The sequence below is a fragment of the Mytilus galloprovincialis genome, chromosome 4, assembly GCF_965363235.1.
Source record: "Mytilus galloprovincialis chromosome 4, xbMytGall1.hap1.1, whole genome shotgun sequence".
Taxonomy (NCBI): Eukaryota; Metazoa; Mollusca; class Bivalvia; order Mytilida; family Mytilidae; genus Mytilus; species Mytilus galloprovincialis.
Genome location: NC_134841.1, coordinates 36,103,646 through 36,113,787, shown reverse-complemented (window position 1 = coordinate 36,113,787; position 10,142 = coordinate 36,103,646). Strand labels below are relative to the sequence as shown.

At 34.5% G+C, this 10,142-nt stretch overlaps 1 protein-coding gene across 2 annotated transcripts in view; it reads left to right on the top strand.

Moving 5' to 3' along the window:
- The first annotated feature begins 3,847 nt into the window (after nucleotides 1-3,847).
- LOC143072009 (G-protein coupled receptor dmsr-1-like) overlaps nucleotides 3,848-10,142 on the top strand; it is a 92,997-nt gene continuing 86,702 nt past the window's right edge. For both annotated transcript variants that reach the window (XM_076246755.1, XM_076246754.1), the window contains exon 1: nucleotides 3,848-4,038. The gene's annotated coding sequence lies outside the window, so the exon portion shown is untranslated. The remainder of the gene's footprint in view (nucleotides 4,039-10,142) is intronic.

Here is a 10,142-nt window from a genome sequence, read left to right as displayed (position 1 = left end):
TCATATATGCTGATGAGGTTTCGAGTAATAGAAATATACTATAAATTGTATCGTATAGTCATTGTTGTTGTAGGTCTTATTCCTGATTGAAACAGTTTGACAGTGTAGATTCGCATGGTAGGTGACGCATGCATACTAGCAGGATACGCCGGTCTTGTTTCTTCTGAGTTCATGCGATTCCCTCATTTTGTGTTTGTCATACATTGATGTGTATCTTATTGATATGTTTTACTAAATTTGAAAATCGGTAAACTACTATTGCCTAAGTTCATCATAATTGGAATAAGAATTATCGATATCTAGTTAAAATTGTCTTTGCCAAAAAAAGATCTAAACACACTTCGTGCAGAATTAACAAGAATGTGTCCATAGTACACGGATGCCCCACTCCCACTATCATTTTCTATGTTCAGTGGACCGTGAAATTGGGGTAAAAACTTTAATTTGGAATTAAAATTAGAAAGATCATATCATAGGGAACATGAGTACTAAGATTCAAGTTGATGTAACTTTAACTTCATCAAAAACTACCTTGACCAAAAACTTTAACCTGAACTTTGCACTATCATTTTCTATGTTCAGTGGACCATGAAATTGGGGTCAAAACTATAATTTGGCATTAAAATTAGAAAGATCATATCATGGGGAACATGTGTATTAAGTTTCAAGTTGATTGGACTTCAGCTCCATCAAATACTACCTCGACCAAAAACTTTAACCGGACGGACGAACGGAGGCACAGACCAGAAAACATAATGCCCCTCTACTATCGTAGGTGGGGTATAAAAATCTTTGGGGGACTTTCAAAAATGCAAAATCCTTGTAAAAATGAATTGTAGTGAAGAGAATGACAACATTAATCAATAGTTCTTATGATAATACCATTCAAAATTTCATGAAGGGTGCAACACAAAGAACAGGATACGCCTACCTTCCAAAGCACCTGATTTTACCCCTGACTTTTTTGGGAAATTTTGCTCTTTATTTAAAATACTATGTGTTTTTTCATAGAATGTTGTTTGTCAGTTCTTTTTTGCCATAGTGTTGTCAGTTTCTTCTCTTCTTTTTAACGAGTTTTGAAATCCCTTTCGATACGTTCAGACTTCGTTTATGGGAAGATAACAGTCACAAGTGCACGTTGTTGAGCTAATAATCCCACATTCACCTATCCTACTCATACAAACTGCTTGATAATTGGTTATTTTTCGAACTTTTTATCGGTCATATACAGGAAGACATTTGATTACAAAGGCTTTAAGCCACGTTAATGCCACCTACATTATTATGATCTTTTTCAGCGAATGTCAGTCTGTCCTCCTAGGACTGAGACACCTCGACGTGATCCCGGTCTTGAATTGTCAACATCTTTAACTGGCACACTACTTCCCCTGTTTTATAAAGATTGTGATTGCTTCATCAATTAATAATTTTATCCAGCATCGTATAATCATTGCGTTGTCCCATTCCAGCTGGTTGAAACAGTTTGACTGAGTAAAGATCCATGTAAAGATGAAATAAATGATAAAATATAGTGAGTAGAAAGACTGTATTAATCAGAAGTCATGATAAAACTCATCATTAAAATTTCACGAAGGGTGCCACACGGAAACAGGATATACCTACCTTCTGGAGCACCTGATGTTATCCCAGGTTTTTGTTGGGGTACATTTTGTACATTATATAAAGTTCTGTATGTAGTATTTTGTAGACTGTTGTTTGTCATGTTTTTTTTAACATAGTGTTGTCAGTTTCTTTTCTGCTCAATAGTTTTGAAATCCCTTTCGGTACGTACAGACTTCGTTTATGCAAAGATAACACGTTTAGATATTTGGATGATATTTTAGCTCTCAATAATGACGACTTCAGTATGTATACTAAAGACATTTATCCTGTTGAACTTACTTTAAATAAAGCTAATACTAACAATGACCACTGCCCTTTCCTCGATCTTGATATATATATCATTAACGGAAAGCTTAATACTAAAATTTATGATAAAAGAGATGATTTCTCATTTCCTATCGTTAATTATCCATTTTTAGATGGTGACGTTCCCTTGTCACCATCTTACGGTGTTTATATATCTCAACTTGTACGATTCGCTCGTATATGTACCAATGTTTCAGATTTTAACGAGATTTTATGTATTACTGAAAAATCATTACACCAGGGTTTTCGATATCACAAACTAGTCAAAACATTTACTAAATTTTATCATCGGTATAAGGACATAATTCGTAAATATAGCTCAACATGCAGACTTCTTATACGTTCAGGTATTTCTCATCCAATATTTTATGGAAATATTCTTTATAGAGCACAAAAATGTCAGTATTCATCTCAGAAGCTAACAAAACCTTTAAATAGACTTATTAAGAAGGGATATAGTTACGATACTGTTGTCAAGTCATTAAAGATTGCATATTTTGGCGTTAATATTGATTCACTTATAGGGTCTTTGCATCGGAACTAAACACATTTATTATTAATAAACCAGTTGTTGGCATGACACGGGTTATGTTCTTCTCATATATGTTATGATGGTATGATACTAAACCCCTCACGGGGAGGATTGTGCCTGATATTCATATGATGAAGACATAATTTTTCAATCAGTTTAATTGAAGTCCGGAGCTGACATGTCAGTTAACTGCTAGTAGTCTGATGTTATTTATGTATTATTGTCATTTTGTTTATTTTCTTTGGTTACATCTTCTGACATCAGACTCGGACTTCTCTTGAGCTGAATTTTAATGTGCGTATTGTTATGCGTTTACTTTTCTGCATTGGCTAGAGGTATAGGGGAGGGTTGAGATCTCACAAACATGTTTAACCCCGCCGCATTTTTGCGCCTGTCCCAAGTCAGGAGCCTCTGGCCTTTGTTAGTCTTGTATTATTTTAACTTTTAGTTTCTTGTGTACAATTTGGAGTTTAGTATGGTGTTCATTATCACTGAACCAGTATATATTTGTTTAGGGGCCAGCTGAAGGACGGCTCCGGGTGCGATAATTTCTCGATGCATTGGAGACCTGTTGGTGACCTTCTGCTGTTGTCTGTTCTATGGTTGGGTTGTTGTCTCTTTGGCAAATTCCCCATTTCCATTCTCAATTTTATAACAGCAACAAGTGCACGTTATAATGCTAATTACCCCACATTCGGCCATCCTACTCATGAAAACTGCTAAATAAATGGTTACTTCTTGTACTTTTTTATCGGTCATGTACGGGAAGACATTTTATTACAAAGGCTTTAAGCTACGCTAATGCCACCTACATGTTTTGTTTTTGTTTTTTTTTCATCTTTTTCAGCGAATGTCAGTCTGTCCTCCTAGGGCTGAGACACCTCGACGTGATGTCGGTCTTGAATTGTCAACATCTTTAACTGGCATACTACTTCCCCTGATTTATAAAGATTGTGATTATATTCCACTATCTGGTCCATCAATTATTCATTTTATCCAGGGAATGAAAACGACGATGATTATAGGAGATAATATGTTGTATACTAAATCAAGTCCATGGTCAGCTCTAACGACATAACTTGTCAATAATATGTGATTGTATGATTTTGCTTCATCCTCATTTCCAATCACAGAAGAATCAGCATTGCAATCAAGTTCAATAAACGTCCACGGTAAAGTTAAATCAAATCATAATTAGATATATACTCTCCAATTTGAGTCCTCATAGTAAAATTAAAGATCTTAACGTGACAATATCGTTTTGTTTTTTCCAACATGTATCTAATTACTGTAAAACTGATTTGAGTGTAATTACAGTGATCCTATCATATATCAATTTACTACTGAGAGGACAGAAAATTGTAAGGCTTTTATTGATGTCTTGAAATTCTATAGCCCCTTGAGGATTGTTCCGTCTCGTTACATCATGCAAAACGTATAAAGGAAGAAGGACTGAAACAATTGTTGTGATTTAAAGATCAATATCAGAAGAGTTTTTTTTCGAAAGTACTTTTTGTTTGGACATGTTGTTTGGAGACATCTTACTTTAATCGTTCTGCACTGATATCACATAACATGTAAGTAATTTGAACTTGTAGGCATTTTTGTATGTTTTCATTTCTAGGAACCCTGTTCAGTGTTGACTATAGTGTTTGACTTATCTTTATTTTATTTTAGAAAGATTTTGTAATGTTATTTATTGAGTGGGTCAAGTGATTAATACTTGACCTGGTGACTTTGATGAATTTGTATTACACCCTATTCAAAACCACTGCTATTTGATGTTTCATTATTTAGGCATCGCTACATATAACTTACCATCCATTTGCTGACATGGTATACAATTTTGCTGTAAATTTACTGTTTATTGAATATTATCAATCGAAACACTGAGGTTTTCCTCACCAAGCATTAACAGTCACATTCTAGTGGTTTAACCTTTGGTTTTGGATGCTCTCATAAAACGCAAATTACACTTGATAAATCTTATTTGTTTGAAGCGCTGTTCTGGTTGTACCTTCAACGGGAAATCTCAAAACCAAATACTTGCATTGGTTTTAAATGAAGTGGTTTATTGTTTTCTATTTTGAATTGTTTTTCATTTGCATGTCGGCGCCTTTATAGTCGACTATAAAGCATGAGTTTTTTCTCATTGTTAATAGCCATAAGGTGATCTACAATGGCATGCTTACATTCACGTCAATTGAAGTCTTGTTGACAGTTGTCTCATTGTCTCACTATTCCACATACTAAACTTAAAGCTCGACTGAAATAACTCGTCAGCTTATGTTTCTTTAACAAAACGGGCACTGGACGTTTTAAATATCTAGTTTTGGGCTGGAATTCAGCTTACTTTGTGAAAAATCATACGTCATAAGTCAAGGAAATATATACCGACGAAGATATCTCTGCCATGCTGGACTTTTTAATTGACAACATATTTGTTGAATTTGGAGGTTTGGTCTTCCAACAGACTATTGGAATCCCAATGGGTACCAATTGCGCTCCTCTACTTGCAGATTTGTTTTTATATTCCTATGAAGCAAAATTTATCCAAGGGCTTGTACAGAAAGGAGAATAGAAATAAGCCCAGTCTTTTAATTTCACCTTTCGGTATATTGATGATGTACTGTCTCTTAATAATAATAGATTCAGTGATCACTTAAATTTAAATTAAAGATACTACCGACACAGATAAATCTGCTTCATATTTAGACTTTTTTCTCGAAATAACTACTGATGGTAGGTTGAATACCAAAATTTATGACAAACGCGATGATTTTAATTTTCCTATAGTCAACTTTCCATTTTCTGTGTAGCAACATCCCAGCGGCACCAGCATATGGAGTATATGTGTCTCAATTGATACGTTACTCTACAGCTAGCTCAAAGTACGATAAATTTGTTGGACGAGGAATGCTGCTTTCTCAAAAGTTGCTAAGACAGGGCTATGAATCAATCAAATTAAGGTCATCACTTAAGAAATTTTACGGTCGCCATCATGAGCTGATTGGCCATTATGACAAAAGTGTGTCAGAAATCATATCTGATATTCTTCCTCATAATAACCTTCCATCATTACCGAACTGAACAAGTGAAACTGCGAGCTACTGCTCACTGATGATACCCCCGCCGCAAGTGGATAATATTAATAGTGTAAAAATATGCAAGTGTTCGGTAAACAGGAAGTTGTCGAGTGATGAATCTGAAAACGCATCACACGGTATAGCTGAATTATAAAAATCCTGAAACCAAATTTCAGAAATCCTTGTATTGAAGTTCCTGAGAAAAATATGACGAAAATTTTTAACTTGGTTATCATGTGTAAAATCATACAAGTGTTCGGTAAACAGGAAGTAGTCGAGTGATGAATCTGAAAACGCATCACACAGTATAGCTGACTTATATAAATCCTGAAACCAAATTTCAGAAATCCTTGTATTGTAGTTCCTGAGAAAAATGTGACGAAAATTTTCAACTTGGCTATCATGTGTAAAATCAGACAAGTGTTCGGTAAACAGGAAGTTGTCAAGTGATGAATCTGAAAACGCATCACACGGTATGGCTGACATATATAAATGTTGATACCAAATTACAGAAAGGGTGGATGTGTAGTTCCTGAGAAAAATGTGACGAAAGTTTCATGGGACGGACTGATGGACGGACGGACTGATGGACGGACTGACAGACAGAGGTAAAACAGTATACCCCCCCTTTTTTAAAGCGGGGGTATAACAAAGAAATAACGCGACGGGTGCCGTATACGGTGCAGGAAATGCTTACCCTTCCGGAGTACCTGATTTCACTCCCGGTTTTTAGTGGAGTTCGTGTTGTTTCTTAATCATTATTTATAACTGTTAATGTATATGTCCTTTGGTTTAGTGAGCCTTTGTTTACTCCTTGGTTTTCATTGTTATTGTCTTGGAATCATAACACAACACATGCCCGTATTTTTAGACTATGTATACTTTTGTTTACTGTCTTTTTTAACAATATTTAATCAATGTAATTTAAACATATGGTAACAATTACTCCAATTACTTCTACTTCTTTGCTGGAAACGATTTCCGTCAACCCCTGGAACATTGTTTAATTGGATTTGTCTTTTAATAATTTCCTTTAGGAAAATTGATTTGTTTTAAATTTTCGTGTAAAGTTTAATTATTCATAACTTTTCAATTCTTAGTCATTTAAATTATTTGTACACATTGATTTTTACAAATCTATATATGTACATATATGTAATATTTACACTGACATCAGAAATGTGTTTCATGCAGAGGTGAAAATGTTTTAAAGAGCAATTCATATATGATTGTTGTAATTTGATTTCGGGTGTTTCTGCTATGAGATTGTTCCAATCTCTGAATCGCCTCCGAAAGAATGAAAATTTAAAACCATCTTTCTTGCATTGTATTTGTCTGCAAGTTTTGTGTAGTTTCAACTGGCCTTAATTATATTGCGTTCCAATGAAATAGGAAAAAATATGCAGATATGATTGCCAATGAGACAACTATCCAACAGAGACCAAATTACGTGGTCTGTATCTGTCATCATTTGCAAAGGTGTATGCAGTTGAATGATTAAAATTGACATATCCCATTTCCATGGAGATATTTTGGTGTCGTCTGGTCATTTACGGTCTATTGTCTTCGAAACTTATCAATAGTTTAAACGTTACAATTTATGTTCTATTTAGGTCAGTTTATTTTGAACCACTTAATATCTGTATTGTAGCTGTATAATAATCGGACCATCTCTTTTCTATGGAGATAGGCACCATCAGTCATGATCCATTACCTTTGAAACTTTTGCTGGTGGACGTTTCGTCCCCGAGGGTATCACCAGCCCAGTAGTCAGCACTTCGGTGTTGACATGAATATCAATTATTTGATCATTTTTATAAATTTTCTGTTACAAAACTTTGAATTTTTTGACAAACTAAGGATTTTCTTACCCCAGGAATAGATTACTTTAGCCGTATTTGGCACAACTTTTGGGACTTTTGGGTCCTCAATGCTCTTCAACTTTGTACTTGTTTGGCTTTACAACTAGTTTGATCTGAGCGTCACTGATGAGGGTTATGTAGACGAAGCGCGCGTCTGGCGTAATAAATTATAATCCTGGTACCTTTGATAACTATTAACATGTTTGAATTTGTTATTAAGTCAATTTTTGAACTAATATAGCGTAAATATGAGGACGGGGTATGATTATTATACAGCGTCGCCATCGGCCGGAGTGCATGAGTAAGTATTTGGATGGCAATAGTCTTTAACTATATCAACGGTACCTAATTTTCTGTATCCGATGCGCATTTCGACAATACATTCAGGGATGCTCGTAACCAAAATATGTTTATAAAAAAAATATGAATAGTTTTTAATCAAAAATGACAAAATAGTGTAGCTTAAGTCGGGCAAGGAATCACAGCTTTGCGTGAGGCAAATATAATTCCTTGATTTAATATAATTTCCTAAATTTTGTGACAGCAATATTCGAAGTACTGACTACAAGGCTGACGATACCATCGGGGACTAATAGTCCACCAGCAGAGGTATCGACCAATCAGTGGTAATACCATTAAAATTGATCTAGACAAGCTAGATAAAAGTAACCTTGATCAGTAGTGTCGCAGTTTTTTCACCTTGTTTTGTTTAATTGATGTTTGAAATCGGTGTTGAAAAACAATTCTTTCTGTAACGCACAAATCTTAAACTGCTTTAACATTATTTCATGTATTCTATGTTATAGAAAACTACAATTCCCCAGAACATGTCTCTCTATTAATATTATTCTTGTCAAAGTAAGACAACTAGCTTATCTCTTTCGTGAATATTTATTATAACCAATTATATTGAGTGAAATGAGGCAAGAATGAAAAAAAAGAAAGAAAAATGGAATCATAAATTCAATTACGAGCTGATATAATAACTCATTGTATTCGTATCTTGATAAGATTTCTTGATACTGAATGCCAAAATTATCTTGTTCTCACTGATATTGTAATCGGAAAATAGCGAAACAAGTTAACTTGTCCTCAAGGAATTCTTCAGTTTCATTCTTATTAAGCTCAGAAAAGAGTTGAAAAATGTTGCATCAAGTTATGTGTTTTCTGCAGTAATGCAATTACTTTGATATTTGAATAAACTTGATTAATTTGATTTGCTCGTGTTCATTCTAAACAAATTACCACAAAAGACAGTATACGATGGCGTCCTAAGAAAATACAATGTTAGAACAAAATCATTAATTTGCACTCTTCTTGCAGTATTCAATGTAATATTTTCACAAACATTTTGCACTTCAACAAATTATGCAAATGTCAACCAGGATGTTAGTAAGCGTAAATAAGTACAGATTTAAACTTGTTTTCTAAAAAATATCGGTAGTTCTTAATTAGCTCCAACATCGACGGTTGTACAAGATTGTGTCACCTCATACACACGTGAGCCGGTAAACAGTCTTTACGGTATATGGGTGCTGCTGAACGGTGACATATAACTACTGATTTTTTTAAATGCGAAAAATCACTGTGTGGGATGTATGAATACGCAGCAACCACCGTTCGGAAGGCATCATTAATGTATGCATAAAGAGTTCGCCGCTCCCTGTAAGTTTAAGAACCGGTGCTACAGTTTTTAGACGAGTCTGTAGGTTTTCCATTTCAGGTCATCATTTCTGTCCCTACATAATCATCCTCGAACAATCCTATTCTTTATTCCCGTCGCTCTATCTAGCAGAATGTGCATATAAGATATGCGAAACAATTCCCCATGTTTATTGCTAAACAATAGAGCAATTTTGATATTCAATATGGATGACATCTAGCTATTTTGATTTTGAAAGACGGTTTGTTATTTTTGTAATTAAGTCTATTGACATATATTTCGTACATATATATGACGAAAGGAAATAAAAAATCCATTAAGGAGTTTTTAAAGACTCGGTCGAATATGACAAGGGCGTTAAATTCATACTACTACAAGGAAATGATGGCATGGTAGACAGAGGAAGACATTCTCTTTATACTGAAGTCACCGATGCGACCGGACGTGGCTGCGTATTTATACATCCAGAACAATAGAATGGACGACCCTTTTAAAAGGGAGTTAACAGCTGAAGATGATAACGTTTAAATGGCCATACCGAGTCAAGCATTCGGTTCCTGTTGATTGTATGACATCTAAATATATATTTTCTTTTCTTTTTCACTTGAGTCACCGCCTCACCTTTGGTTCCTGTTGATTGCATGACATCTAAATGCATTTGTTCCTTTGAGGGTTTGATTTAGAAATACTGCATTGTTTACCCTACCTTATGTCATCATTGTTAATGGAAACTATTTGCATCGAAACTTTAAGAAAGAAAGTTCTAGTAAAACATGTTTATAACACCATTAATTTAACCCCATAGTAAGAAAATAAATGCAAGATGTCGATGTGGGTGCGATGTAAACGTATTCATTTATAGTAATTTTGATCACTCATGCCTAAAAATAAACTGATTTTATAGATTCAAATCGGTTTTTTGTGAATTATTGTGACCATATGCGTGTTGCATTTCCTTAATACGCCTGTAAATTCAATTGTATATTTAATAGACGCAAATAATTTGAACCCAGTGTGAATTAAAGATCGTCAGCTGTAGCAACCAAATTAATTCTTTCGTGTCCCAGAGT